The sequence below is a fragment of the Suricata suricatta genome, chromosome 6, assembly GCF_006229205.1.
Source record: "Suricata suricatta isolate VVHF042 chromosome 6, meerkat_22Aug2017_6uvM2_HiC, whole genome shotgun sequence".
In the NCBI taxonomy this organism is placed as follows: Eukaryota; Metazoa; Chordata; class Mammalia; order Carnivora; family Herpestidae; genus Suricata; species Suricata suricatta.
In genome coordinates this window covers 96,436,212-96,462,036 of record NC_043705.1, presented here as the reverse complement: position 1 = coordinate 96,462,036, position 25,825 = coordinate 96,436,212, and the positions used below count along the sequence as shown (strand labels likewise).

Genomic DNA, 25,825 nt, shown 5'->3' with positions numbered 1-25,825 from the left:
CTCTAGAAATAATTAGTGGAAAGGAAAGTAGCTAAAGGGACAATGGACAGAGAGGGAATCCTAGTGGTTAATAAATTTACAAGAATTCTCTTAACCTCTTGGGCTTAGGGAAACGTAAGTTAAAACAATGAGATGCCATTTGTTCACTCATCTCATACAGAAAAAATAATACAATGACAGTACAGTGCTGATGAGGAAAGAGGGATTATAATCTCTGAAACATAATAATTAGTAATATGTAATAATGACCCCTTTTGGAAATTAACCAGGCCATAGCTGTTAAAATTGTAAACACCACCTTGACCCACTAATCTCAGTTTGGGAGTCTATCCTATAGAAATAAAAATCTTAGTGTTATATGAACAAGATGTCTATTGCAACAGTATTTTATTATGACAAAATAAGAAAAAATAGAGGGCCACCAACAGGGGAAATAGTGGTATAAATCACAACACTTCTTACTCTATGCAGGAATCCATTTCTATCCAGAAGAATAGGCTAGACCAGTGGCTCATAAAGTTTGGCCCTTGGACCAGCAGTCTCGCTAGGACATCAGTTTTGGTAAAAAGATTTTCCTTTCACCAAACCTTAATCAGCCTTCAGACTTTGCTCATAATGGTCCTGGCATAACCCTTCATTAAGCAAATCTTTAAATAGGTAGATGAGTCAGAGCAAAGATTCTTGGATTTTGCTTGAAGAGGCTAAAAAGCATTATTCCTCTGAATTATTTTCTCCAAACTATCTTCATTAAATTTGAAGTTAAAACCCATCCATTGGACCCTCTGAAAAGATTATAGTCACTGAAAGCAAATTATGTAGATGCCAGCATGTATAGTAAAACTTCAAGCAATTTATTAAATGTAGATTTTGTCCACTGGTACTTTATCCCAATCCTTTCCACTGTGCTTTAAATTATAAATTGTAAATGTGTAAAAACAATGTTTCCTATTTAAAACCTTAAAATCACTCATTGAAATACCATTTTAAAGGTCAATTTTGGCTAAGATTTCCTTTCAAGGACAAAATATTCCAGTAATATCATCTGAAACTGATCCTATCTATATCTGAAGTTTGTTAGAAAATACATTTACTTGAAAAGTGAAAAGGTCTACCAAGTCAATAAGTACACAACTGTGTGATTCAAAAGTTATATCTCAGAAATTCACAGAAGCTATTAGCTTGGTCCAAAATAATCATGACTTTTAGGTAAATTTAACTTGTGATATTGACTTCTTCCTTTTAATTACTTAGCTCTCAAATATAGTCAATAGTGTGATGAGCTCTGATTATGGAGAACTCAGCTAAAAATGTTTTGAATTAATAATCATCTGTAATGTGACATTTAAGATTCAAAAACTTTAGTCACCCCCACTCTCAACCCATTCTTTTTCCATGGCACAACTTGAGGGCTGTAACTGAAATGAATCTCTAATGATTAATGCCCAGGTGATTTGATTTTTGCATAATGCAAGAAAATTAAGAGGAACATTTACTTGCCCTTAAAAAAATCTATAATCCACTAAACAGAACCTAGATTTAAATATCCTCAGGCCTGAAAAAAAAATACTTTCTAGCCTATTATGTCATGGTGGTCTAAATGATTTCCAAGACAATGTCATAAAAAGAAACTTTTTGTCACTAACTTAAAAAAGATTAGACTTATATAATTTAATTAAGTTAACAAAGTCCACTGTAATACTTTAGAAATGAATCCCTTTTAATCTTCCAATTTTATTGGCTTCATTGCTGCTGTAAAGAATTTCTAACCCACGATTACATCTGTGCCTTTCCATACAGCCACTCAAGAGTCCTGAGGAAAAAAACCAACTAATTTTATTATATGCTTTGGTTCTCAGCAGATACCAACAAATAGAGAAAATCCTTTCTGCCTTAGCTCTAAAATGTTTGTTCTGCATTAACACATCTCATTAGTATAAGTAAGTATATTTTTCTTCATTCAAGCAATATTTGAGGACCTACTATGTGCCAGTATGCACTTCAAGTGCATAAGAAAAATCAAGACAGGTATTTGACATAAATAGCTTAAGTTATAGTGAAAATCTGTCTCTAAAATAGTTTCTTAAAAACTTTTTGTTGACTCAATAATTAATCAGATGTTTGACTCAACACCCATGCTATTTCCTACCCTATTAGTAATTGATTAATTCCTTTTCCTATTTGCTCTGTTTCACCACCTCCATAGTGTTCCTTTGGACCCTTCCCTTCATTGAGGCCAGTTGGTCACAGACAGCTGACCAAGGAATAGATCCTATATACCTTCCAAAATTATTTTACTTTACTTCTATGTCATAACACCCTTTCTTTTATCAACAAGTGTTCTGAAATGCTGGAACCAAGAGGAATATTCTTATTTAAATATTAGGAATTTGTGTCTGCATAATTTAAGGTACAATACGTTCCCCTGAAAGGACTTATATGCTGTGCTGATAGTGTTTATCACTTTTATTTGTGGTGTTAATAGAATTTAGATTTAGATATCATTTTCATGATCTGCATTAACAAGAAAAAAAAGCAGACAGTTGAATAGATTTGGAAACTGTCCATGTTCAAGGCAATGAACAGAGTAAGTGTGATGAAAAAAATAATATGTTTTTAGGAAAAAGTCTTTGTAGTTGAAACTCTCACCCAGGGCCATGGGATTATTTATTTGCTCACTAAATCTTAGGCTGTTGTATAGGCCTAAAAGACTCCTCAGCAGATCAAGAAATCCAATGGTGAAAAATGCATGTTGTTAATACCCCTCCAGAGCCATGGCCAGATTTTGCGTGTAGTCAAGACTCTTTGGTCATCTACTGACTTTTGGATGACTGTAGGTGTCTGGGAATGCCTTTTAACTTAGAGTCCTCACTGCCAAATTCTTCCATTAACCAGAGCCTTCACAGACCATTGAGGCCAAAACAGTACACCACCCCTCTCAGATAATCAGCTTCTCTAGGCTTCCAGATGATTACCCAAAAAATTCTTCTTTACATTTGCAACAACAAGCTTTTTAAAAGTTTGATGCCATTCAGTAGAAATTTTCCTGGAAAAATTATTTAACTAAAAAGTACTTTTACTGCACAGAATTCTTAGAAAGGAGATTTATAGAACCCACACTGGGGTTTCCTATTAGAACTACAACAAAGAAAATGTGAACCATCTCCAACTATTGGTTAGGAAAGAAGATGTTAGAGTAAAAATGCCTGGGTTTAATTCCAGCTGTGCAGTCTTGCACATGTTACTTACTCCTTCTAATCTATCTAAGCCTCATATTCTTCACATATAAAATGAGGATTAAAAAATTCCAATCTCAAAGGGTTTAGTGAAGATTAAGTAAAATAAGGTGCTCAGTACAATGCCCAACACATAGTGCCTTCTCTATCAATTCATGATTCAACACATATGTATGTGCTACTCTTTGGTCATTTTCAATATTTTTATCTATCATTTTTTGTAATGGAATCTAAAGGATTTACCAGTTTTAATGGTAATTCACAGTTCCAAAGAGGCATATTAGTATTTATTTATCATCTGTAGTATTTTTTTTATTTCTATTTTCTTATTCACAAATAATATCCTTAATCTCTATTTTCCTCTTCCTGCTTTCTTGGTTATTTTGGGGGGTTTTTTGTTGCTGTTCTAACTTCTAAATTACTTCATTTTTGCCTTTTCTTACAGGCATTAGGACTCTGACTGTAGCAACTTTTACTATAACCTGTAAGGTTAGGTATGATGTGCCTCATTTCATTGCTTTGTAAAAAGTTGCAATGTTTGTTACCTTCTCTTTGATTTAAGAATAATCTGGAAATGGGTTTCTTAATTTCTATGCTGTCAAGATTCTTTTTGTTCATCTTTCCATTTTTGGATTACTGTAGTTATTTGAGAATACTTTTAATTTAGTCATCTCTACCAGAAAAAAAGAGATTTTGTCTTAACAGTTCAAAACTCATAATCATCTAAGGAAAAGTTTTTAATTAATTATTCTTCTAGAACTTTAAGAATTCCAAGAAAATTTTCATAGGCTCAAGAGCCTCAATTCTGAGAAGCATGGAACAATAAAAAAAAAAGCAAAAGAAAATCCATATTTGAATGTCTAGATATTCAACCTATGTTGCTTTATTATGAATTTTAAATATTTAGTAGGAATCATATTTGTAGAATTTAAAGTATTCCCACTTGATTTTATATTTTATTCCTCTCAATAATAATAAAAAATTTTTATAATTGAAGTCAATCTGGGGACTTCTCTGGAAGTAAAATTAGTCAAAACCCAAGCATCAAAGCAGAGTGTTCAATGTAAAATAGGACCAGCAGACTAGTTGCAAGTAGGATGGAGATGATAAAAGTAAAGCCTACATTGAACGAAACAGTAAGTGCACCATCTGAACAATATGCATGAGACCTCAGGATAAGGAAGCCCTATCAGCGAGGGACCTCTGCCTCAAGGAGAAAAAGGAACCCCAGGAACAAGTAGCTTAACTTCGAAGATACTGGCCAATGACTCCAGGTGTAGAGAACTCTATATCATTTCTCAAAGTTTATAATCCTCTATACCAGAATAACAGAACATTTCCCCATGGACCCAGAGTTCTCTCTAGTTTTCTGTAAGGCTATAAAAAGAAAAGACTATTTCCACAACTTTAAGCAAGTGGTTGTCACTAAACCTTAGTTTCTTCATCTACTAAGTAGCTACTGGGTGGCAAGGGGCCTGATTACATAATCTGAAGGGTTATTTTTACCTCTAATATTTTATAATTCTAGAGGCTGGTTAATATATATCTAGTCTAAGCATTAAAAACATATAATGAAATCTCAATCACAAATAGCCAGTTTATAACAGACCTTACTAAAATAGTTTTGATCAAATATATAACACCCCACAGCATTACTTGAGAAGACTAGTTTTGAAATAATCCTATTATTGATGATAAATTTGGTTTTTAGATATGAAGATTAATCATGTCAAAAGTTATTTTGTGATGCTTAAATTTTATTTATTAAAAAAGAACAAGAAGTAAACTTTTGAGTCCTTAAAATAAGCCAAGAAATGTGGGCTAAATGTTTTCGACATGCCAAATAACTGGGAATCATGAAAATAAAAAGTGTGGACTATCAGTCTTTAGCAGATGCTGTTGGCTCCCAGCCCACATCCCTTGGGTCTTGTTACTTCAGTTTGGTCCTGCACCAATACCAACTGCCAGTATTTTCACCTTTTGGCCCAAGAGTCTCTGATGCCTTGAAAGCCTGCCATGCCTATATCTAGCAGGCTTAAGTGCCAGGGAACTAATGCCTGTACCCCAGGGAGCAGCCTAAACCAATGGCTGAATGGAATTGCTATATGAATGTACAGCTTGCTCACCTTGCAAGCAAAATATGTGTTTTGCACAATTTTCCAGAATTTCCTGAGGTGTTAAGATCTGGTCACCAGTAGCAGTGGCCACCTTGATAGTGCTTCCTACACTGGCTACCTCATTCTCTCCATGTCTCTTCCCTACTTCCTTACTCCTGTTTATTTGCACTTGAGTCTTTCTCTTAGGATCTACTCCAGAGGGTACCCAAATAAGACTACCAGAAACATATTGATCTCACTGTGCAAGTAAATCTTCATGTAAGTTATCATTTTGTCCTCTACCACCCCTTTAAACACACACCTAATGCTCTTCACTGAAAATTAGGAAAAAAAAGAAAAAAACTTGGCAGGAATCTTGCATATGCAGTGAAAAAAAGCAATACACACTCACTAAAGAAAAATAACTATGGAGGTGAAATTTAACTCTACCCTAGAAACATAGAACATTATAGAAACTTTTTCACAAATGAAGATATTATAAGCGGAAGGGGTGGAGGGAAGAAGGATTAGTCCTTTAGTTACCATTTCCCTGCTCTTAGGAGAACTTTGAAGATAAAGACTTAGGCAAGCATATTTTATCAGAGTTGGTTTGAGTTAAAGGTACATTCTGCTGAACATTGGTTCTGAGTCTAAAAGCAAAATCCTGGCATAGGCATCATGGATATAACCCTAACCTAACGCAGTGGTTGGAACATAATAGAAGCTCAGTATGTATCTGTAAATATATAGTGAGAACCAAGATGGATCAGGCAGGCTTTAGAGACCTTTAGAGATGAATAAAGAAAAAATTAACCTTTTATTACTAGCTCAAGACTCTAGGAAGAAAGGTAAAAAGAAACTTCAAAGTTTTTTCTAACATCATCCAGCTCAGCTCAACAAGTTAGGAAAGAAGTCAACTCATTCAAAAATTCCATATGTACTGTCTCTCAGGAGCTTGATGATAACAATAGAAAGGAGGGTGGACATGCTACAAAGAAAGAAGGAGAAACTTCCATCGTCCAAACTTTGTTTTCAGTATAAAGTCCACACACAAGGCAAACTTTAAATTTTACTTTCAGAGTGACTAAAGATTAATTATTGTTGTAATATCTTGGCTCTTATGTGTGAAAGTCAAAATTATACCTTCCCAAATGTCTATTTTCATATCTCTGAATCACTCATAAACCCACTATGGGTTACAGGCATACTGCTTTTATCTGGCTTTACCATTACTGAACTACTAATATTAATAGGCCTGACCCTAGGTTAAAATTATTCTGATGAGGATAATTAAACATTTGATGGATCATAGACTTCGGATGTCACCTCTAGTTATAACAAATTCATTTTCAGGGCACTGAGTGGCTCAGCTGGTTAAGTGACTGATTCGGTTTTGGCCCAGGTCATGATTTCACAGTTCATGAGTTTGAGCCGCACATTGGGCTCCACACTGGTGATATGGAGCCTGCTTGTGATTTTCTCTCTCTCTCTCTCTCTCTCTCTCTCTCTCTCTCTCTCTCTCTCTCTCTCTCTCTCTTTCTCTCTCTCTCTCTCTCCCTCCCTCTCTCTCTCTCCCTCTCTCTCTCTCTCCCTCTCTCTCTCTCAATATAAATAAATAAACATTTAAAAAATGAATTCAGGGGCGCCTCGGTGGCTCAGTCAGTTAAATCTCTGACTTCAGCTCAGGTATGATTTCATGTTCATGGGTTCGAGCCCCGTGTCGGGCTCTGTACTGACAGCTCAGAGCCTGAAGCCTGCTTCCAATTCTGTGTCTCCCTCTCTCTCTGCCCCTCCTCGCTCATGCTCGGAATCTCTCTGTCTCAACAATAAATAAGAAAACATTAAACAAATAAATAAATAAAATAAAAAATGAAATGTCTTTTGTGCTCATCCTTTTTCCCTTTCTTCTTCTCTGCTCTCTTTCAAAAGTAATTTTCGTGGGGTGCCTAGGTGGCTCAGTTGGTTCAGCATCCACCTTCGCCTCAGGTCATGATCTCATGGTTCATGGGTTTGAGTCCCAAGACAGGCTCTATGCTGACAGCTCAAAGTCTGGAGGCTGCTTCGAATTCTGTGTCTCCCTCTCTCTTTCTGCCCCTCCTCCACCTACACTCTGTCTCTTTCTCTTTCACAAATGAATAAACTTCAAAAATAATTTTTAAGTAATTTTCTTGGTAAGGTCAGTCCCCAAACTTTATCATTCTGAATTTGGAGAATAAGTATAGTAAGTCTGAATGGAGGAAAGGGGATGCTTAGAAAACCACATGTTCTGTGGCTTCATAAGACAAGAAGTAAAGGAAAAGAATCAAAGAAAATCAAGGACTACTATGGTATATAAAAATTTGATAAATTGAGAGAAGAAATGGTATTTTACAGTGTTGTTGAATTACAGAGCTGTGATTCAAATATAAATCATTCATATACTTGTCTGGAAGTATAAAATTATACTATAGTAAAGTATTAGTATAGTATAGTATGGTATAAAGTATTGTTTACAATATGAAGCTAAGCTGCCTCTTCTACTCTCCTACCCTTTTCTATCCTGAAGCTATTTACAAAGATGTTAATGGGTCCCCACAGCACTAGCTGGACAATTTTCAAATAATCTATTAGAAAATCAAACCACCAAACAGGCATTAAGCTATCATCTTCCCATCAACTATAATATCCTTCTGTCTCTATAAGACAGATGTTTAGATGTGTATATTCTATCTGAGAAAAAGTGGGAATTTTATTTCAGCTTTCTCTGCATCATTAGGTTGCTGGAAATCATGGAGGCCAAAATTACACATGTAAGTTATTTCATGCACTGAGACCTCTTATAAGAAAAAGGCAGCAATCAAATCAGTGAGCTCAAATCATCCTCAACATTAGCAAGGTGGCTGTAGGATCATTTTAAGAAATGACTTTCTGTTCCTATTAGCAGACTGATTATACTCTATATTCTGTTCCAGAAACATATCACCATACCAGTCTCCCCAAAATGCGAAGTAAAAGAACATAATTTCTTTGCCAATGTTTATATTCAAGTCAAAGTTCTTAAAAAAAAAAAAAAAGAACAATAATACAAAAATATTGGAACCACGACAGTGTGCACCCCTTCAGCAAAATCAATCATTAAGGCAAATATTTACTGTTTGGGTTGTTGAACATAGATGTGTGGACAGAAGTTTAATGTCCATGCAATCTGTTTCCAGTGCATTAGCCCTCACATTACAAACAACAAACAAGATTCTTTCTTGTTTCAAATGTGTCCCACATGCTCAGAATCAATCTTGATCAACAGACTGCAGTATAATTTGGCAGTTAAGGAATGACAAGATTATGGACACATTTCAATTAAAAAATAATTTCAGAGAAGACAACTCATATGCAGTATGTATCTCCAATGCTTCTGGAAGACATTTAGGAACCTACCTCATCAACTCTCAACAGAGAGTCTTGGTCTACTTTGTCAAACAATATAATATAGATGAATTACTTATGAAAAAGATACAGGCAACCTTCCATTTTTTATATGACAAATTCCTGAGATATACTCAAAAGTGAAATGTGAAAAAATAAAATGGTCTGTGTTAAATCTTAGCTCCACAAATTACACAAATTACACTTAAAAGATGTTAAATTACTTAACATTTCTAATTTATTCCGTCAACAGATACTTATGTTTGCCTGTTATGTGTCAGACACCATTCTGGTTTTGGGAATGCAAGGCTATAGGCCCTGCCTTCATACTTTTATGTGAAGGAAGCAACAAAAAGGACAAATATATAACATATTAGAGCAGGATAAATGTAGAAAAAAAATTTTTTTAAAGAAGAGAATGGTGGGGCACCTGGGTGGCTCAGTTGATTCAGCATCCAGCCTCAGCTCAAGTCATCATCTCGCTGTTTGTGGGTTCGAGCCCCACGTCAGGCTCTTTGCTGACAACTAGCTCAGAGCCTGGAGCCTGCTCCGGATTCTGTGTCTCCCTCTCTCTGACCCTCCCCTGCTCATGCTGTCTCGCTCGCTCTCTCTCTCTCTCTCTCTCTCTCTCTCTCTCAAAAATAAAATATTTTAAAAAATAAAGAAGAGAATGGGATATGAACTATTAGAGAGGTCTTAGGTACAAGTTAGATAGATAACTTAGATAGATTGAGTAAGGTGTCACCAAGAAGATGATCTTGGTGATAAATTGAAGGAAGTGAGAAAACAAATCATGTCGATATCCATGGAAGGAAAGAGTGCTCCAAGAGTTGCAAGTGCAAAGGCCCTGAGGCAAGACTATGCCTGAGGCTCTCATGATAGCTAGAACAGAGAAATGAAAAGTAGTGTTAGAAGATGAGGTCAGGAAAGTAATGAGATCACAGCTGGCGAACAAGCCACAAAAGCCTTTTAGTTCATAGCAAGGACCTTCAAGATAATAAGAAGTTATTAGAGAATTTTGAGAAGTGATATTTTCGGGGTTACATCTGACAAGAATAATAAACTTTGCTCACAGGTTTACTATAAAGATTAAATAAAATAATTGATATAAAATGTTTCCCACAGCACCTGACAAAGGCTAAACATAAAATATTAGCTTTCGTAATTATTTTCATTAACTAGACAGAGACTAGAAAAGCATGATCAAAATAGAAAGTCATTGCATGAGTATGCCTCTTTTTTTTTTTTGTCTCTATTCTTCAAAAATAAGAATAACAATCCAAGGAGGGAAAGAGAAATAATAAAGAGATCTTTGGTTCAAAGATAAAGTGAAGATAATTTCTGGAACATTTAAGGGCTTTAAAAAATGACAGAAAAAAACTTAAAGGACAAAAAGGAGGAATATTAAACTTTCTAGGTAAATCTCTCAATGCTTTAAGCACAGAAATAATTGGAAATCGATTTGAAGCTATTTAAAATTGATGCTTCTTCCAATTTAGGGCCAAGAAGAAGGATCCAAAACTGTTTGGATGACTTTGGGCAAAATATTATACTCGGTAAATAGAAAGACTTTGTTGTAAATAGATTCTAAGAAAGCTACTAATAGGCCTTCCTGCTGGCTGTGCAAGATTACTGAAATAAAATAAAGGAAGGCAAAATGTATTATTGCCTACTTAAGCAGTCTGGAATAAAAATTAATGCAGTAGCTGGATGTGAGAGAAAAAAGTAAACAGACCATCTCAAAACCTCATGAGACAATGTATCTCATATCTTTGCAGTAACCTATGACAGGTGTACAACAGGCATGAATGATACAACCATGGGAGGATTTGATTTGAACTCCCAGAGAACCTTCAAAGGGCACGATCTCATTTCACACACAGCCCAAGGAAGAGTATATCATAGCATTCCTTTTTATATCATTTTCTGCATTCCATTCCTTTTAAGAGCATTTATTGATTATCTATTATGTGCAAAGAGCTGTGGAAAATAGAAAATTGTGTAAGACATGGTCCTCAGTACCCAAGCAACTTACATTACAGCAAAGGGACACAAGGCACAGACTCGACTCATTCAACAAAAGACATCATCTATTTAATTTAAATCAAAGTAGTAACTTTATGGAAAAAAGAAAATCATTAAACATACATAGCACTTTTAAGATATATCTCAGTTTCAGAAACATTAAAATTTGCAAGAAATGAATACCTCAAAATATAAAATCAGGTATATAGATCCCACACTAAGAGGAAGCATAAGTGTTAAAGGTAGTTTTTGAAATAACTAGGTATTAGGGGAGCACAAGGGAAAAAGGTATTGGTACTGGGTCAGAGGGGTTAGCAAAATTCAGATGATGTTAACATATCAGCTGAGCTTTAAAAAAAGAACTAGAAAGTCTAAAATGGAAATGGCGGGTAAAAAAATGCATCCCAGGCAAAAGGAAATGGAGGGTAAGAAATGCATTCCTGGCAGATGAAATGGCACACACAGAGGCACAGAGCAAAAATTACACTGCACAGAGAAGCAGCCATAAATTCAGATCGATGCAAGAAGTTTCATATTAGACCCAGTTGTAAGGAGTTTTAAATGTTAAATAAAGGTTAGTAAACATTGCCCCACCAGAATAGGAAGTTTTATTTATTTTTTTAAGTTTCTAAAATTGACACATTTTTAATAGTAGCTTTGAGTTTAAGATCTATGCATATTCTTTTCAGAATAGGAAGTTTTAAAAGTAGAGAACAAATACTCTCATATGCATTGTTTGGGAAGAGTCACAGCAGCAGTCCGTGGTGAACTCTGGAGAGGCTCTGCCGCAGAGGTGAAGAGCGGTAAGGAAACCCTGACAATGCCCAAGGCTAGTGACGCCAAACCAAACCTAGCAGGCGAATCAGTGGGTTGAAAAGAGATCAATGTGTTTCTCCACTTAGCACTTTAATTGACATGATCACAATTGATACACAATAATGGGATATCAAAAGAATAAGAATTATATTTCAGATTTTAAAGAGGAAGAAGCCAAGGGAGAAAATTTGTGGCTTTTTTTCATAACTATACCCATGTTAAAAGATAAACTGAGGCAGATTCAAAGTTTTAAGTTTTTTGAGAAAAATCTATTGTAACCAGGCAGCACCAAACCATAAGCAATTAAGAGCACTTAGCAGACAAGAACCATGGTAAACACCTATAAAGTGTGGTTGCAAAAAAGGAAATTACTTGATTGGCAATAGCTTAAAGCCTAGTTGGATGTTTATGACTATTGTTCTAAGCAGTTTGATTTTGGAACCCTGAGGCATTTACAGGCTAAGATTTTGCTTTACCTACATAGGCCCCCATGGCATTAAACCACCTTAGTAATGGCCTCCTGCTTTAAAATTTACTGCTAGGTAGTAAAAGAATCCGTGCCAGAAAACAATTCTCTGGTCTCAGCGGACAGATCTTTTGTTCTCTTCACAGGACATGAACTCATTCTCATGTAAGTTCCTAGTCAGGAATTAAAGCGTGAATGTGTTAGGATGACCTGCCTATAACTACTTGAAAGATAAGAGCAGTATGAGATGAAGTGCACAGTGCTCCGCTACACAAAAACGGAGGCAGTGACTCAGTACTCCAGTCTCACACAGTTGTTATTGTTGGTGGCGGTGGCACTTTGTAAAGGCATTGTCTCCATGCCCAGCCTGTGGCAACATAATCAGAAAACTAAAGATTGCAGGTGACTGCATGGGATGAGAGATGAATCAAAATTTTGGCTACTTCATTAGCAACATTGAGTTTAGGGTGATCTGCAAATCCCACATTCCTATTTCAAAGAATAAAATATTTCCAAAAGAAATTGGACATGCACACATCATCAAAAGAAATTTCATTTAGTGATAATGGAAAAATTACAAATGTAAGTAAATTAAGTGCCTAGCATTAATGGCATGGTGAACATTGGGTCTCAGTTTCTAAAGAATGTCTCAGATATGTGGTAAGGTTCAAAAATGATTGTGTTTGGGACAGTGGCATCAGAATCACCATGGGTGACAGGTATAATGCAGCTAGCCTTGGAAATCTTGGCGGCCAGATCTGGAAAATACTGTTCCAAGGGATATGTGACCAATAGATAGTTCACACTGAGCCCATGAGAATAGATTTGTTTTTATCTTTACATGCCATAATAAATAACATGTCTGGTTATATTCCAAGCCACATTCTTTCACAAGCAACCAAATTCTATATTTTAAGATAATTATATTAATGTTGAAGCTAAACACTTATGAAAATCACATATTCTTTTCCTTTTTGTCTTTTGCAGTTAAAAAAATTCCTACATATTCTTTTCTGTCTGGCATTTTTTAAGATGATCCATGCTATTTTATGTATCAATAGTGTGTTTGCTTTTTATTGCTGAGTATAATTTTTTTAAAAATTGACAAGGAGAAAGTAATCCTTATCACAAGTAGGACTTTTCCATTATAAAGCTTATTCTTTTTTTTAATATAATTTATTGTCAAATTGGCTAACATACAATGTGTAAAGTGTGCTATTGTTTTTGGGGGTAGATTTCTGTGGTTCATCACCTACATACAACACCCAGTGCTCATCCCTACAAGTGCATTCCTCAATGCCCATCACCCATTTTCCCCTCTCCCCCACCACCCATCCACCCTCAGTTTGTAACCTGTATTTCAGAGTCTCTTACAGTTTGCCTCTCTCCCTCTCTGTTTGTATCTATTTTTTCCCATTCCCTTCCCCCATGGTCTTCTGTAAAGTTTCTCAAGATCTACGTATGAGTGAAAATATGATATCTGTCCTTCTCTGACTAACATTTCACCAGCATAATACCTTTCAATTCCAACCACGTTGCTGCAAATGGCATGATTTTACTCTTTCTTATTGACAAGTAGTATTCCTTTGTGTATATAAATCACATCTTCTTTATGCATTCATCAGTTGATAGTTAATGGACATTTAGGCTCTTTCCACAATTTGGCTATTGTTGAAAGCACTGCTATAAACATTGGGGTACATGTGCCCCTATGAATCAGTACTCCTGTATCCCTTGGATAAATTCCTAGTAGTGCTATTCTGGGTTGTAGGGTAGTTCTATTTTTAAGTTTTTGAGGAACCTCCACAGTTTTCCAGGGCAGCTGCACCAGTTTGCATTCCCACCAACAGTATAAAAGGGTTCCCATTTCTCCCCATCCTCGCCAGCATCTGTAGTTTCCTGAGTTGTTCATTTTAGCCACTCCTACCAGTATGAGGTGGTATCTCAGTATGGTTTTGATTTGTATTTCCCTTCTGATGAGTGATGTTAAGATTCTTTTCATGTCCGTTAGCCATCTGCATGTCTTCTTTGTAAAATTGTCTATCCATGTTTTCTACTTATTTCTCCACTGAATTATTTGTTTTACAGGTGTTGAGTTAAGTTCTTTATAGATTTTGGATACTAACCCTTTATCCAATATGTCATTTGCAAATATCTTTTCCCATTCTTTCAGTTGCCTTTTACTTTTGTTGACTTTTTCCTTTGCAGTGCAGAAGATAAAGCTTATTCTTAACTGTTAAGTATTTACACATATATGTACACATACATATAACCATCGATATATGCATGCTACACAGTGCATGTATGATTTCAAGATTATTCTATTTGTAGTTTTACAGTGTGTGACAATATCTTGTTGGCTTTCAGAAGCCTCCATTTCTTTAATCACCCTTAAAAAAAAGGAACACAAAAGTCTTATTTTTCCAAGTTGTTTACAGGACAGAGCTGTTCAGTTATTGCATTAGTGATGGATCTACGCCACTACTCTAGTAAAAGACCTGGGTGGGTTCATGATTATTCTAGTGAACAGAACACAAATATTTCTTAGGAATTTTGGATAAGTCAACAGGAAATATGCTAGAAAAAAATATATTCTAAAGCAAGTTTCCATAAAAAGCCTGACAGTAAATAGTTTAGGCTTTGTGGGCCATATGGTGTTTGTCACAGCTACTCAACTCTGCCATTGTAGCATGAAAGCAGTCACAGAAATATGTAAATGAATCAGCATATGTATGTTCCAATAAAATTTTATTTACAAAAATAAGCAATTAACAGCAAATATTAGAATGGTCAAAATCCAAGATGCAGGCAACACCAACTGGTAAGGACGTGGAGCAACAGGAATTCTCATCCACTGCTGGTGAGAATGCAAAGTGGTACAGCTACTCTGGAAGACAGTCTGGTGGTTTCTTAACAAAAGTAAACCTACTCTCACCATGTATTGTAGCAATTCCACTCCTCGGTATTTGCTTAAGGAAGCTGAAAACTTACGTGCACACAAAAACCTGCATGTAGATACTTATAGTAACGTTATTCATAACTGCTAAAACCTCAAAGCAGCCAAGATGTCCTTCATTAGGTGAATCACTAAACAAACTGGGATATCCATAAAATGAAATGTTATGCAATAATTTTAAAAATAAGCTATCAAAGGGTGCCTAAGTGCCTTAATTAGTTGAGCATCTGACTCTTAATTTCAGCACAGGTCAAGATCTCATGGTCATGAGATGGAGTCCCTAGTCCGGCTCTGAGCTGGGCTTGGGGCCTGCTTATGGTTCTCTATCCCTCTGCCTGCCCCAGTCATAAGCACATGCACACGTTCTCTTCTCTCTCTCAAAAATAAAATAAAATATGCTTTCCAGTTACGACAAGATGAGGAGAAACTTTAAATGCATATCGCTAAGTGAAAGAAGTCCATCTGAAAAGGTTACATACTGTATGATTCCAACTACATGACATCCTGGGAAAAAGAAAACTATGGAAACAATAAAAAAGATCAGTAGTTGCCAAGCATGGGGAGGGGGATGATAAATGAGTGGAACACGGGATTTTTAGGGCAGTGAGTCGGACTATTCTGTGCGATAGGTATTGGTGTATGCATGACATTAAGCATTTGTCAAAACTCCTAGAATTTATAACACAAATCATGAACACCAATCCAAACTACAGACTTTAGTTAATACTAATGTATCAGTATTGGCTAATGAATTTTAAAAATGCACCACACAAATGCAAGATGTTAACAGCAGGGGAAACTGTGGAGGAGGTGAGAGTATATGGGAACTCTGTTCAATTTTTCTGTAAACCTAAAATTGCTCTAAAACAAAACAAAACAAAACCAGGCAATGAGCCAGATTTTGCCTATGGATTACAGTTTGCTCTTCCCGGCTCTAGAGAATGAAAACAACATCACAGAACACTTGGAGCTCATAAAGTTGTCTTAGTGAATCTCACTAACTTTCAAGACATTCATTCAATTAGGTTTGCAGAATTTTGTTCAGAAAGACAGGGTTCTCATAATAATAGCCCTCCTTCCAATGACATTCATATTCTTTTTTTCTATAGCAAAAAGTTATCCATTATAACCATGAAACTCTATCCAGCCACTTTCCATACAAGCCAACAGCTAAGCCTTCCCTTCTTGTGCCAGTGTCCAGGGACCTCGTACAACCTGCAGAGCCTCTGTGCTGGGGTACCCAGCACACCTATTACAAGCACCAAACGCAAGTGTCTTCAGATTATGTCTTCACCCAGCCTGTTCAAAAATCTCCATGGGATTCAATATCTTACTGCCCTCTTAAGTAGTCTCATATTCTATATTTTAGAAAGCTGCATTTTCTAGAATTTTTACTGTTATGTTACCATCAGCATTAATAAGGAACTCTAGCATTTTTTGAGTGCTATAAACTCAGTCTTCCTCAGTCCCCATGACCACTGAGAGCAGCAATTTCTATTGCATTTTTACGATACTAATCAAATTTATTTTAGTCAAAAGAGTGATGTGTATTCTTAGTAACAATGGCATAAATAATCTGTTTAGCACTTAATGTAAAATAAAAACACATTCAATTGTGTTACTCTTTTAAACATTTAATTGCTTTTGTGTTTCAAAAAGTAGCAATAAAATTTGTCAACTGCAATCACCAATACAATTAGGAAGTTTCATTTCCTTATAATTTGTCATAAATCATAGTAATGTAATATATAAATACAGAACTATCCTTCTTCAGAAAAGTGTACTCTTATTCCAGTTATTTTAGTGAGATCTGTCAAGAATCAAGATAGAATTGTAGCTAACTCGATATCTCTCTTCTGCTAATTGTATGGGATGCAGAAAAGTTATTTTCTTTATGATAGGCTTTTTGTTATTTCCATGGTATATACACAGACAAGCTGTGGCTGCCCTGAGAACCATAACATGCATATTTCTTTTTGTTATTTTCCATGGCACACTCATTAATAGTAGGAAACTTCAACCATTTAGCCTAAGAATCAGATTGATTAGCTTCTAAGAGTAGGATGGCTGAAGTGGAGTGAAATCCAGTATCTCAATTCCTGTACACATAAGCTACTTGCCATCTATAAATGATTAACTACTTTCTTTCCTGGCCATGTCTGTAACCAGGCCAACAGCCATTTTGAAAAGAAAGAGATATAGTGGAGAAACAGAATAGAACAAAGAGAAAATCCCTTTTAAATAGAAGCATCCAGCATCTGAGTTAGGATTTGAGTTTAATTGTCAAGTGATCTAGACCTAACAAAGCATAAGTAACCTTTAGAGAAGTAACAGAGGCATCTACCATCAGCTATTTACCACATAGCATGCTATAACAGAAACTAATGCGTAAACAAAATAAGGTTAAATACAAAAACAAGGACCCAGTGCCATATAATTGTAGTCTGTCCTAATACCTCTGTCCATTTTTTTCTTGTCTCCAATTTCTGTATGTGGGAGGAAAGCAAGGAGGGAATCACAGCTTGCAAGGAGAATTTTGCCTTGTTATTTTGCCAATTTAATGTTCAGCATCTGGTCCACCTGCTGCTATGCATGAGCTATGGTGATCTGACACAGAGCATGGAACGCTGATTCAAAAATAATGAAGAGTTGATTTTAGATTGAAATTCTTTGTGGGTGAACTAATAACATTCAAGCTTACTAAGACCAGTCAATAACTAACCAAAATTTCACTTTTGAATTATTTTAGCAGATGGCTGCTTTATCCTGTTTCATATATCTTTCATAAGCTCACAAATAGTGCTCATTTGCATTTTCTTTCCATCTTGGAAAATAATTGCTGTGGTATTTCACTTTTACCCCCTATGTATTTAAGTGGAAATTTGTATAGTGAAATTTTAGTGTAGACTTTTCCATTTTATAGTGGCAAGGTTAGATTAAGTTAGGAATAATTAAGTGTGGATCAGAGGTGTATGTAAGTTTCAACATATGCCTTGGAAACTCAAGTTGCCTTAGGAAAACATTCCACTCATTTCTTCCTCTGCAAAATGTGAGATGGTCTGTTTTGCAGAGAATGATCTGCTTGTATGAGGCAATTTTTCAAAAAGTTATAAAAGTTTTAAGGCAATAACATAAAATTTTCTAATAGTGACAGTGACATTTTGTAACTGCAAACAGATACCTAAGCAATTATGATAAAGTCAAATCTCTGAGGTGTTTATAGGGCAAAGTTTTCCAATGGCTGTAAGCAACATATACACACCATCCTACATCTAAAAATCTTTATGCAAGTGTCATAGTTTGATGTAGCACCTTACACAAAAAGGAATTTATCCCAGGCTATCCACTTGTCTAGCCCAACTTATTTCTAGAAATACTTGATTTTTTTTTTTCTCTCATAGATAGGGCTTCCCTTTAATCAAGGATAATATCTACTCTATGAGATAAATAGAAGCCTTTATCTATTGAGAAGAAACATAAAGCCTTTTTGGAGATACAGCCAATTAACTGCAATATTCATAAAACTAAAAAATAAATAAAAAGAAAATTGGCATCAAGTCTGAGAATACCATAATTACCATCTGGAAAAAATAAGCAAACTAGTTTTCATGGAACTAGTATGATAATTCTGCAGCCAATTAGTAACAATACAACCAAAGTTACCTAAAGCACTCAGAGAACTGGACTTGTTTTTGATACACTCTCCAAACAAAAACAAAAATGAGCCTGGTGTGGTAGCTTGCCTACATGAAGGGTCCCAAATAGTGCCTCCCTAAACCCTGGTCCTTAACTGTGTTCTTCTCTCCCACATGGATCTACCATATGACTTATTTTAGCCAACGAGATCCTAGCTAATATGCTGAAAGCAAAGGCTTGAAAAGGACACGTGTATTTCTGCTTGCCCTCTTGCATGATTGGGATGGCTCATTCTTGGACCTTCGCCACCATCAAATGGATATGCCAAGGCTGGTCTGATGAGGGCATGGGAGAGATTTATGGTCTAAAATACAACCTGTCCAAGCTAAAACCATCAGAGTCAAGAGAGCTTTTGCCAACCTGCCATATGACCACAGATGTATGATCCAGCCCAGCTCGCACCAACTCAGCCTGTGTTGTCGTAACCAACCAGCCAGCCCACTGGCTCATGAGAAATAGTAAACATGTGTGTTTAAAATCTCTTTCTTCTGGGGTAACTTGTTACACAGCACCATTATGTCAAGAGATTATTTACATGCCTTATTATAATCTGAAAAACCTTTTCTAAAAACGTAACACACATTTTTTTTAATATGTTGACTTCCTGAGCACAATTTTCTCCATTTGTCTCTTTTCTCCTCAATAAATTGAAATTAAATGTTTCAGTACAGATTTAAATATCCCTCTGTTATTACTTGCATTCAGGTGTGACATACCAGTTAAGTAAAATGGCTATCAGCTTCGAGGTCAGGTCTTTATACTTATCCAATACACCTTCCAGCAAAGTTAGTCTTAAGACCAAGGGATACTTTTAAAACAGATGTGGCCGAATCTGAGAACTAAAATATCCTGCAAGCTTTGGGGAAATACATTTTTAAAAAAAGAAATCAAATCTATTCCAGGATATCAAATAAGAGTTTGCTTAGAGTATATGTAATTCCTTGGGGCTACATTTTCTCTTTCAGTTTTCAATAAAAAGTCAGCTTGATGACAACTAGAATCAACATATTTATTAATTACTGTTACCAGTAAAAGGTCATTTTAAAGTGACACTCCACTTCTTGCCAAGATCCCCATACCTTTCCCATGGACAGTACTACATCAACATTAGTATAATATGCTTATTATATGTCTCTGCATTCAGAGATTGGAAATATTCAATATATTTTTCTAATATAGAAAAGAAATCTGAGGCAGTTCAGAGGTGAAGTTATTTGCTATTTGCTCAACCTGTTAGGATCCTGTTTCCCCTTTATCACAGATCAAATAATGTTGGCGAGAGAATGGTTTGGGTCATATGGTACTCTGTCCTCAACTGTTCTTTCCTCCCCATTTCTGTGAGAGTAGAGAACACTATAAATCAGAAAACAGAAATGATTTGCTTTAATCTTAAATTCATCAACCCAAATAGACATGTATGGAAAAATAATGTAAGAAAGTGAAAAGTTCTAAAGTTTTAAAATAAACACAGGATGCCTTATTTCTAGTGGGTTTACAGCATACAGGAAGGGCGTTTGATAGAAACAGAGGTGGGATTGCCAAGGATGCTCTTTTTATTTCCTTGCTGTTGGCAATGATGGCTACCCCATATACCTGCTTACTCTAAGTCAGGTGCACTGCTAAGTGCTTTCCGGATACTTTATTTAATGCTCCAACAAAAAATAAAACTAGTTGGCAGATCCAAGAGCCATTTCTCTCTCCCTTCTCCCATGCTAACTTCCACTGTAGTGGCTAGAAAAGTAAAATACTCATTTTTCCAGCTTTCGGTGTAAGAAACGGCCATGAAAGAAAGTAAGAGATGGCCATGAAACAAAGTTCGGGACAATGATACATATAAGCAGAAGTTGGGGATTTCTATGAAGGCTTTTGTTTTTCTAATTAAAAAGAGATTAACTCATTAATGATTCCTTTTCCTTTCTTCCTGCTTTGAATGTGGATTTGATGCCCAGAGCTGTGGCAGCTAAATTGTAACTATGTGGGAGAAAAACCAGATTACAGAAATACCATCTCTGATATTACTGAATCACTAAAGCAATTCCAGGAGCCATCTATCTCCAGATTTCTTGTCATAAGAAAAAGAAAATAAGCCTATATTTATTAAAGTCACTGTTAGTCAAGTGTGTTACTATTTCAGCTTATACATATTCCTGATAGAAATTTCAAATCCTATGTTCCTTTTTTTCCCGAGTTTGCAGATTATATGCAAAACAGTATTCATACTTACAGTCAAACTAATAGAAGCCATGATGCCATAACTGAAAAATGCTTTAAGTCAATATCTTATACTATTAAAAGTTGTCAGCACAGAACCCTGAGGCAGGGCTTGAACTCACAAACCATAAGATCATGACCTGAACCAAAGTTGGATGCTTAACCTACTGAGCAACCCAAGTGCCCCTAAAAAATGTAAATATTTAAATAAAGAAATGAAATATCCATGTAAAATATCCAATCCAGAAGGTACTCTTGATATCTAGTCACATACTTCTCACACATTATCACCAGATAGAGCCCTTTTGTCTGGGAAGGTACTTTATATTTCCGTCTGTTATTAAATCCTAATTCTTCTTATTAAATCTTAAGCAAGACAAATAGTGCCTCTCTCCCTGTATTTAATGTTGAAGTAAACATTGGTAATGGTATTGGTAATCTCTCAAGAACTTTCCAACACCAGTCTTATCCTAGGTTCCCAGTGCATGTGAGCTACTGATTATAAACTGAGATCACTTGGTTAATGATTTTAATACAGTAAGCACCAAGGAGAAGCAGAGTTAGTAGATGTAATTACCAAAAGGTTTACTTTTTATTTGGCTATAAGACAGCTATAAAGGAATGGAGATCCAGACTGACGTTAAAGTAAAAAATGGGGGATTTTCAGAGAACGTACTGTCTGGGAGCAGGCCCTACATTCACCCTCTTATCGCCAAGGGTGCGGTAATCCTCAGGTTGCTCCTAAGTTAGAGAACTACCAAAACGATTTACTTTGGATTTTGAATTTTGAAGACAATGGAAATAAAACTGCACTCATGGATTTGGACATCATGGAAAGAGTTCAGGCTTTCAATGCAGATGAGCATTTACTAGCTTACACACCTGGGTGCTTTACTTACCAGCTTGGAGTTATAGAATCTCAACTGTAACTCAGAAGGAAGTTGCAGAGTAAATCCATCAATTCTCTGAAGTGCTCGCTACACACCATGGCAAATATTAAGTGTTCATTAAATGATTGCTGTTTTAACTAATGTGATTATCATTCTGATAGTAGCTTATTTTGCAAGTGTTAGACAAAACTAGAAGATATACCACAATATGTTCAGATAGCTTCATTCTTAGTCAAAACGAGTAAATTTAATCTTAAAATTAAATCTTCTTTTAAAACATATAATTTTAACTATAAGGCGAGGAAACTGTGGTGAGAACAGCCATTGATCTCAACAAGGTCTCTGATTGGGCTGAGCAAATACTGAGTAAACTCCAAGTTCAGTAAGGGCTGAGACAAAATAAAGTAAAACCATAGCAAATTATGTTTGTTCCATCTGCCTAAAATGTGAAGAAATGTGGTGTCTATTAGCCTTCACTTTATTTGTTTAGTAAATGTGAGACTGGTCAAGGGGCCATGGTACATTTGCCAGCTTACGTCACAGAATGTTAGCTATAAGTGAAAAACAAGATCTTGTTCCCTTAACAAGTATTTGAGCTCCTTTTGTTTGTTGGGCACTGAAGATACAAAAGTTAATAAGATATAGCTCTACCCCCATAAAAAGCTCCCAGTCTGGTTAGAAAAAGAAAACTTTAAAAACTGACTTCTGGAGCAATATGATGAGCAGCAATAGGGACTGAGAATCAGTTGTTTGTACAGATCATAAAAAATAAGTGCTCTATCGCTCAAAATACTTATCAAAGTTATTATCACAAAGGGTGTCCCCCTCCCTGATAAAGCTTCCCTTCACCAGTGCCAAGGCTGGGAGACTGCAGTGGGACAGATAAGATGATTATCCAGACTTGGATTGGACTAAGATTATGAAGTCAACCTTATTAAACAAAGAACTACGGGTCATCTGCCCTATCAACCTTGCCTCAGAAACTCTAAATTCTGATTCTGCAAAGCAGTCCAAGTGGACAGCCTGGAAGCCTGGTTCCTGTCCTCATGAGGCAGCCTTATCTCAAGAAGGAATGGTAGGAACTGTGACCTGATAACAAATCAGGAAGTCTCTCTGGTTGCCAAACCCAACTAGGTACACTTTATTCTGGCCATTGTGCTTTTCTTCCTAGAAACACTGGAGGGAACAGGGATGGAAGAGTGATAGTAACATACACATGCAAATAAGGAGTCATAATGCAAGGAAGTATGGAAGTGCAATTAGTGAGCCATAAATTCGTCTCAGTCCTGGGATCAGATGTTCACAAAAAATTCAGAAGACTTGTCATGTGCTGTTACTTGAAGAAGATATAGAGATTTCATGAGCTGGTGTGTGGAATGGGGCCAGAAGACAGCATGCATCCTAACAAAGAGCAGGGAGGTAGGAAAGTAGCTGATGTGCTATAGAAAGGATAAACAATTTAACATAAAGGGAGGCAAGTGCTCTGTGTATGTATGTATGTATGCATGTAGAAGGCAGGAGTGGAGGGTGGTAGTGGTAGGTGTAAGAAAACAAAAAACAAAAAGAAAACTAAATCCAGATTTGGTATGGCATCTTGTGCTTGAGGAAAGGGTTAGACAAATCATGGGCCCATGCAGCTCAATTTTGCTAAGAAGGACATGTTTTGGGGTGCCTAGGTGGCTCAGTCAGTTGAGCATCTGACTTTGGCACAGGTCATGATCTCACAGCTCCAGAATTCAAGCCCTGCATCAGCTGACAGCTCGGAGTCTGGAGCCTGCTTCGGATTCTATGTCTCCCTCTCTCTCTCTGTCCCTCCCCTGCTCACATTCTGTCTGTCTCTCAAAAATGAATAAACATTAAAAAAATTTTTTTCAAAAGGACATGTTTTTAATTTCCTATAGACTACATAAAGGGACCCTTTTACATAAAAAATTAATTTTTGTGTTTTTCTTCGAAACTTATATGTGGTAATAACTATGGAGGTGAGGTTTAATGACCATTGGCATGTGAGATCTAGTTGGCCATGGACCCTGCCCAGCCCACTTCACTTATTTTATTTCCTTCCAGACCTGGGAAGGCAGATGAGTATTTTACTCTGGCACTCAGCGATGAAAAAATAGCAAAAGTATTTTCATAGGAGACTCTGATAAGAGCACGTTAGTTATATGTCCAACTCTGTGAGCAAGGAAAGAAGGGATACCAAACAACCTCGGCTAATGCCAGACAGCCTTTTACTAGCTTAAGTCTCTCACTGTTGCCTAGGTAATCTTCAATAGTAATGTAAACGGCCCCTGAGATTCAGCTCTCTTACTACCAAATTTACCTTTTTATGTCCTTTTGTAAAAAGATTTTTAAATCATAGAGCCCATCCAAAGAGCGCCATAACAGATAAACCATCTTGCTGAATGCTTTTAAATAATTTAAATCAAAGTAAATGATGAACTTGATATCACTCATCTATGATGTTTTAATGTACGTTAAATATACAGCTTTGCTCCAGTTGATTAAACTTTCTCTTAAATTTGCAGTGTTTGAAAAGTCCTTTAGCCAGTGTGTTGCTGTGGTATGTAGCCTTACTACTTGATGGTGGTTTAGTTTTGCCCCCAAGTCAGAGAAAGGTTGAGTTTAATAATATCAGCATACTTCATTGCAGTGCACTGAATTAAAAACATATTAGTGTTTTATCCTCAGGCAATTCTTACTATAATCCAGGAAGTCTTATTGAAAGAGATTTATTAAAAGAACAAGGAGTTGGTTGGTTTAATTTAGCTATGCTTTTATTAAGTTTGCTAATCAGAGCTGTTTTGAGATTCTCCAAGATGCATACCTAAGATGCATAAAAGGGTCAGGCTTTCGAGGAATTGAGGTTACAAATCCTCTAAAGTAAAATATTGGCCAACAGAATATATGAACAGATATGTATCATGCTGTCACAAGGAATAAACACAAGGTGGAAAACATAATTGACAATCTCTATTTGCAGAGTACCTTCTATATGTCAGGTACTACTTGAGGCCTTTTATGAATTACACATTTAAACCTTACAACGAACCCATGAGAAGTTACTGTTCCCAATTTCTGGAAGGCTCATGTAACATATGCAAGATGACACAATGGCAAATGGCACTTACTTTTGAACACAAGACTTGTCTAATTCCAAAGCTATGTTTCAGAGGGAAAGTAAAGTCTTAAAAATCATCCAGAGTCTTACCAAGTTTTGCTTGATCCTGCTAATGGTCTGCTGCCGATCTCAGCTGTACCAGAGGATCTGAACCTAGATGTGCATACTGGAGAGGAGAGATTCGTGGGTGTCCCATATTAGTTCTTCCGCTAAGGGGTGCTCCTGCATTGCTGCACACACACACACACACACACACACACACACACACACGCGCGCGCGCATCAGACAACAGTCCTATATGTCTAGGAGGTTTTAAGAAAATGGGCTTTTCCTCCCTGACAAATATGTAGGCTATTTTAAAGGAGCTCAAATGTTGGACACCTGGATGTACAAGATCCTATTAAAACAAACAGCAATAAACACACTCACAAGCTGTCCATCTTTGCCAATGCTATAAATTGAATTGTTGATCATCTTCTGAAAAGAAATCCTTAAACCACAGACACTCATTGATTACGTTTTCACTGGGTTTGAGAAAAAGCAGGCCAAATAACTGCAGCAAAGTAGCAATAATTTTATACAGATATTCTTATATGCAAAGAAGCAGTGAGACTCAAGGGCAAGAATAATGAAGCTGCCAAGCAAGATGGATGTAACGGCAGCATGAAGCAACATGATAACTGATCAAAGAGCAGAGTGAAGGCTATGCTGCCGAGGCCAGGAGACCAAAGGCAGCTTGTTGGGACTGAACTCTAAACAGTAAGATCAGGTCACATCAGAAAAACCCAAAGAAAGGCTTTGAAAGAGCAGATATTTCTGAAGGCTTCTTTTCATTCATGGACTCACACAGGTACACACCAACTTTCAAATCTTGCTATCTGCATAGCACGGAAGAGCAGAAGAGGCAAGAAGT

General features: G+C 36.3%; 1 long non-coding RNA gene across 1 annotated transcript in view; it reads right to left on the bottom strand.

The window, feature by feature from the left end:
- The window catches only part of LOC115293153, a 42,211-nt gene that overhangs the window by 1,540 nt on the left and 14,846 nt on the right, over nucleotides 1-25,825 (bottom strand). The window contains exon 5 of the long non-coding RNA XR_003909390.1: nucleotides 25,003-25,078. This is a non-coding gene — a long non-coding RNA (uncharacterized LOC115293153). The remainder of the gene's footprint in view (nucleotides 1-25,002; nucleotides 25,079-25,825) is intronic.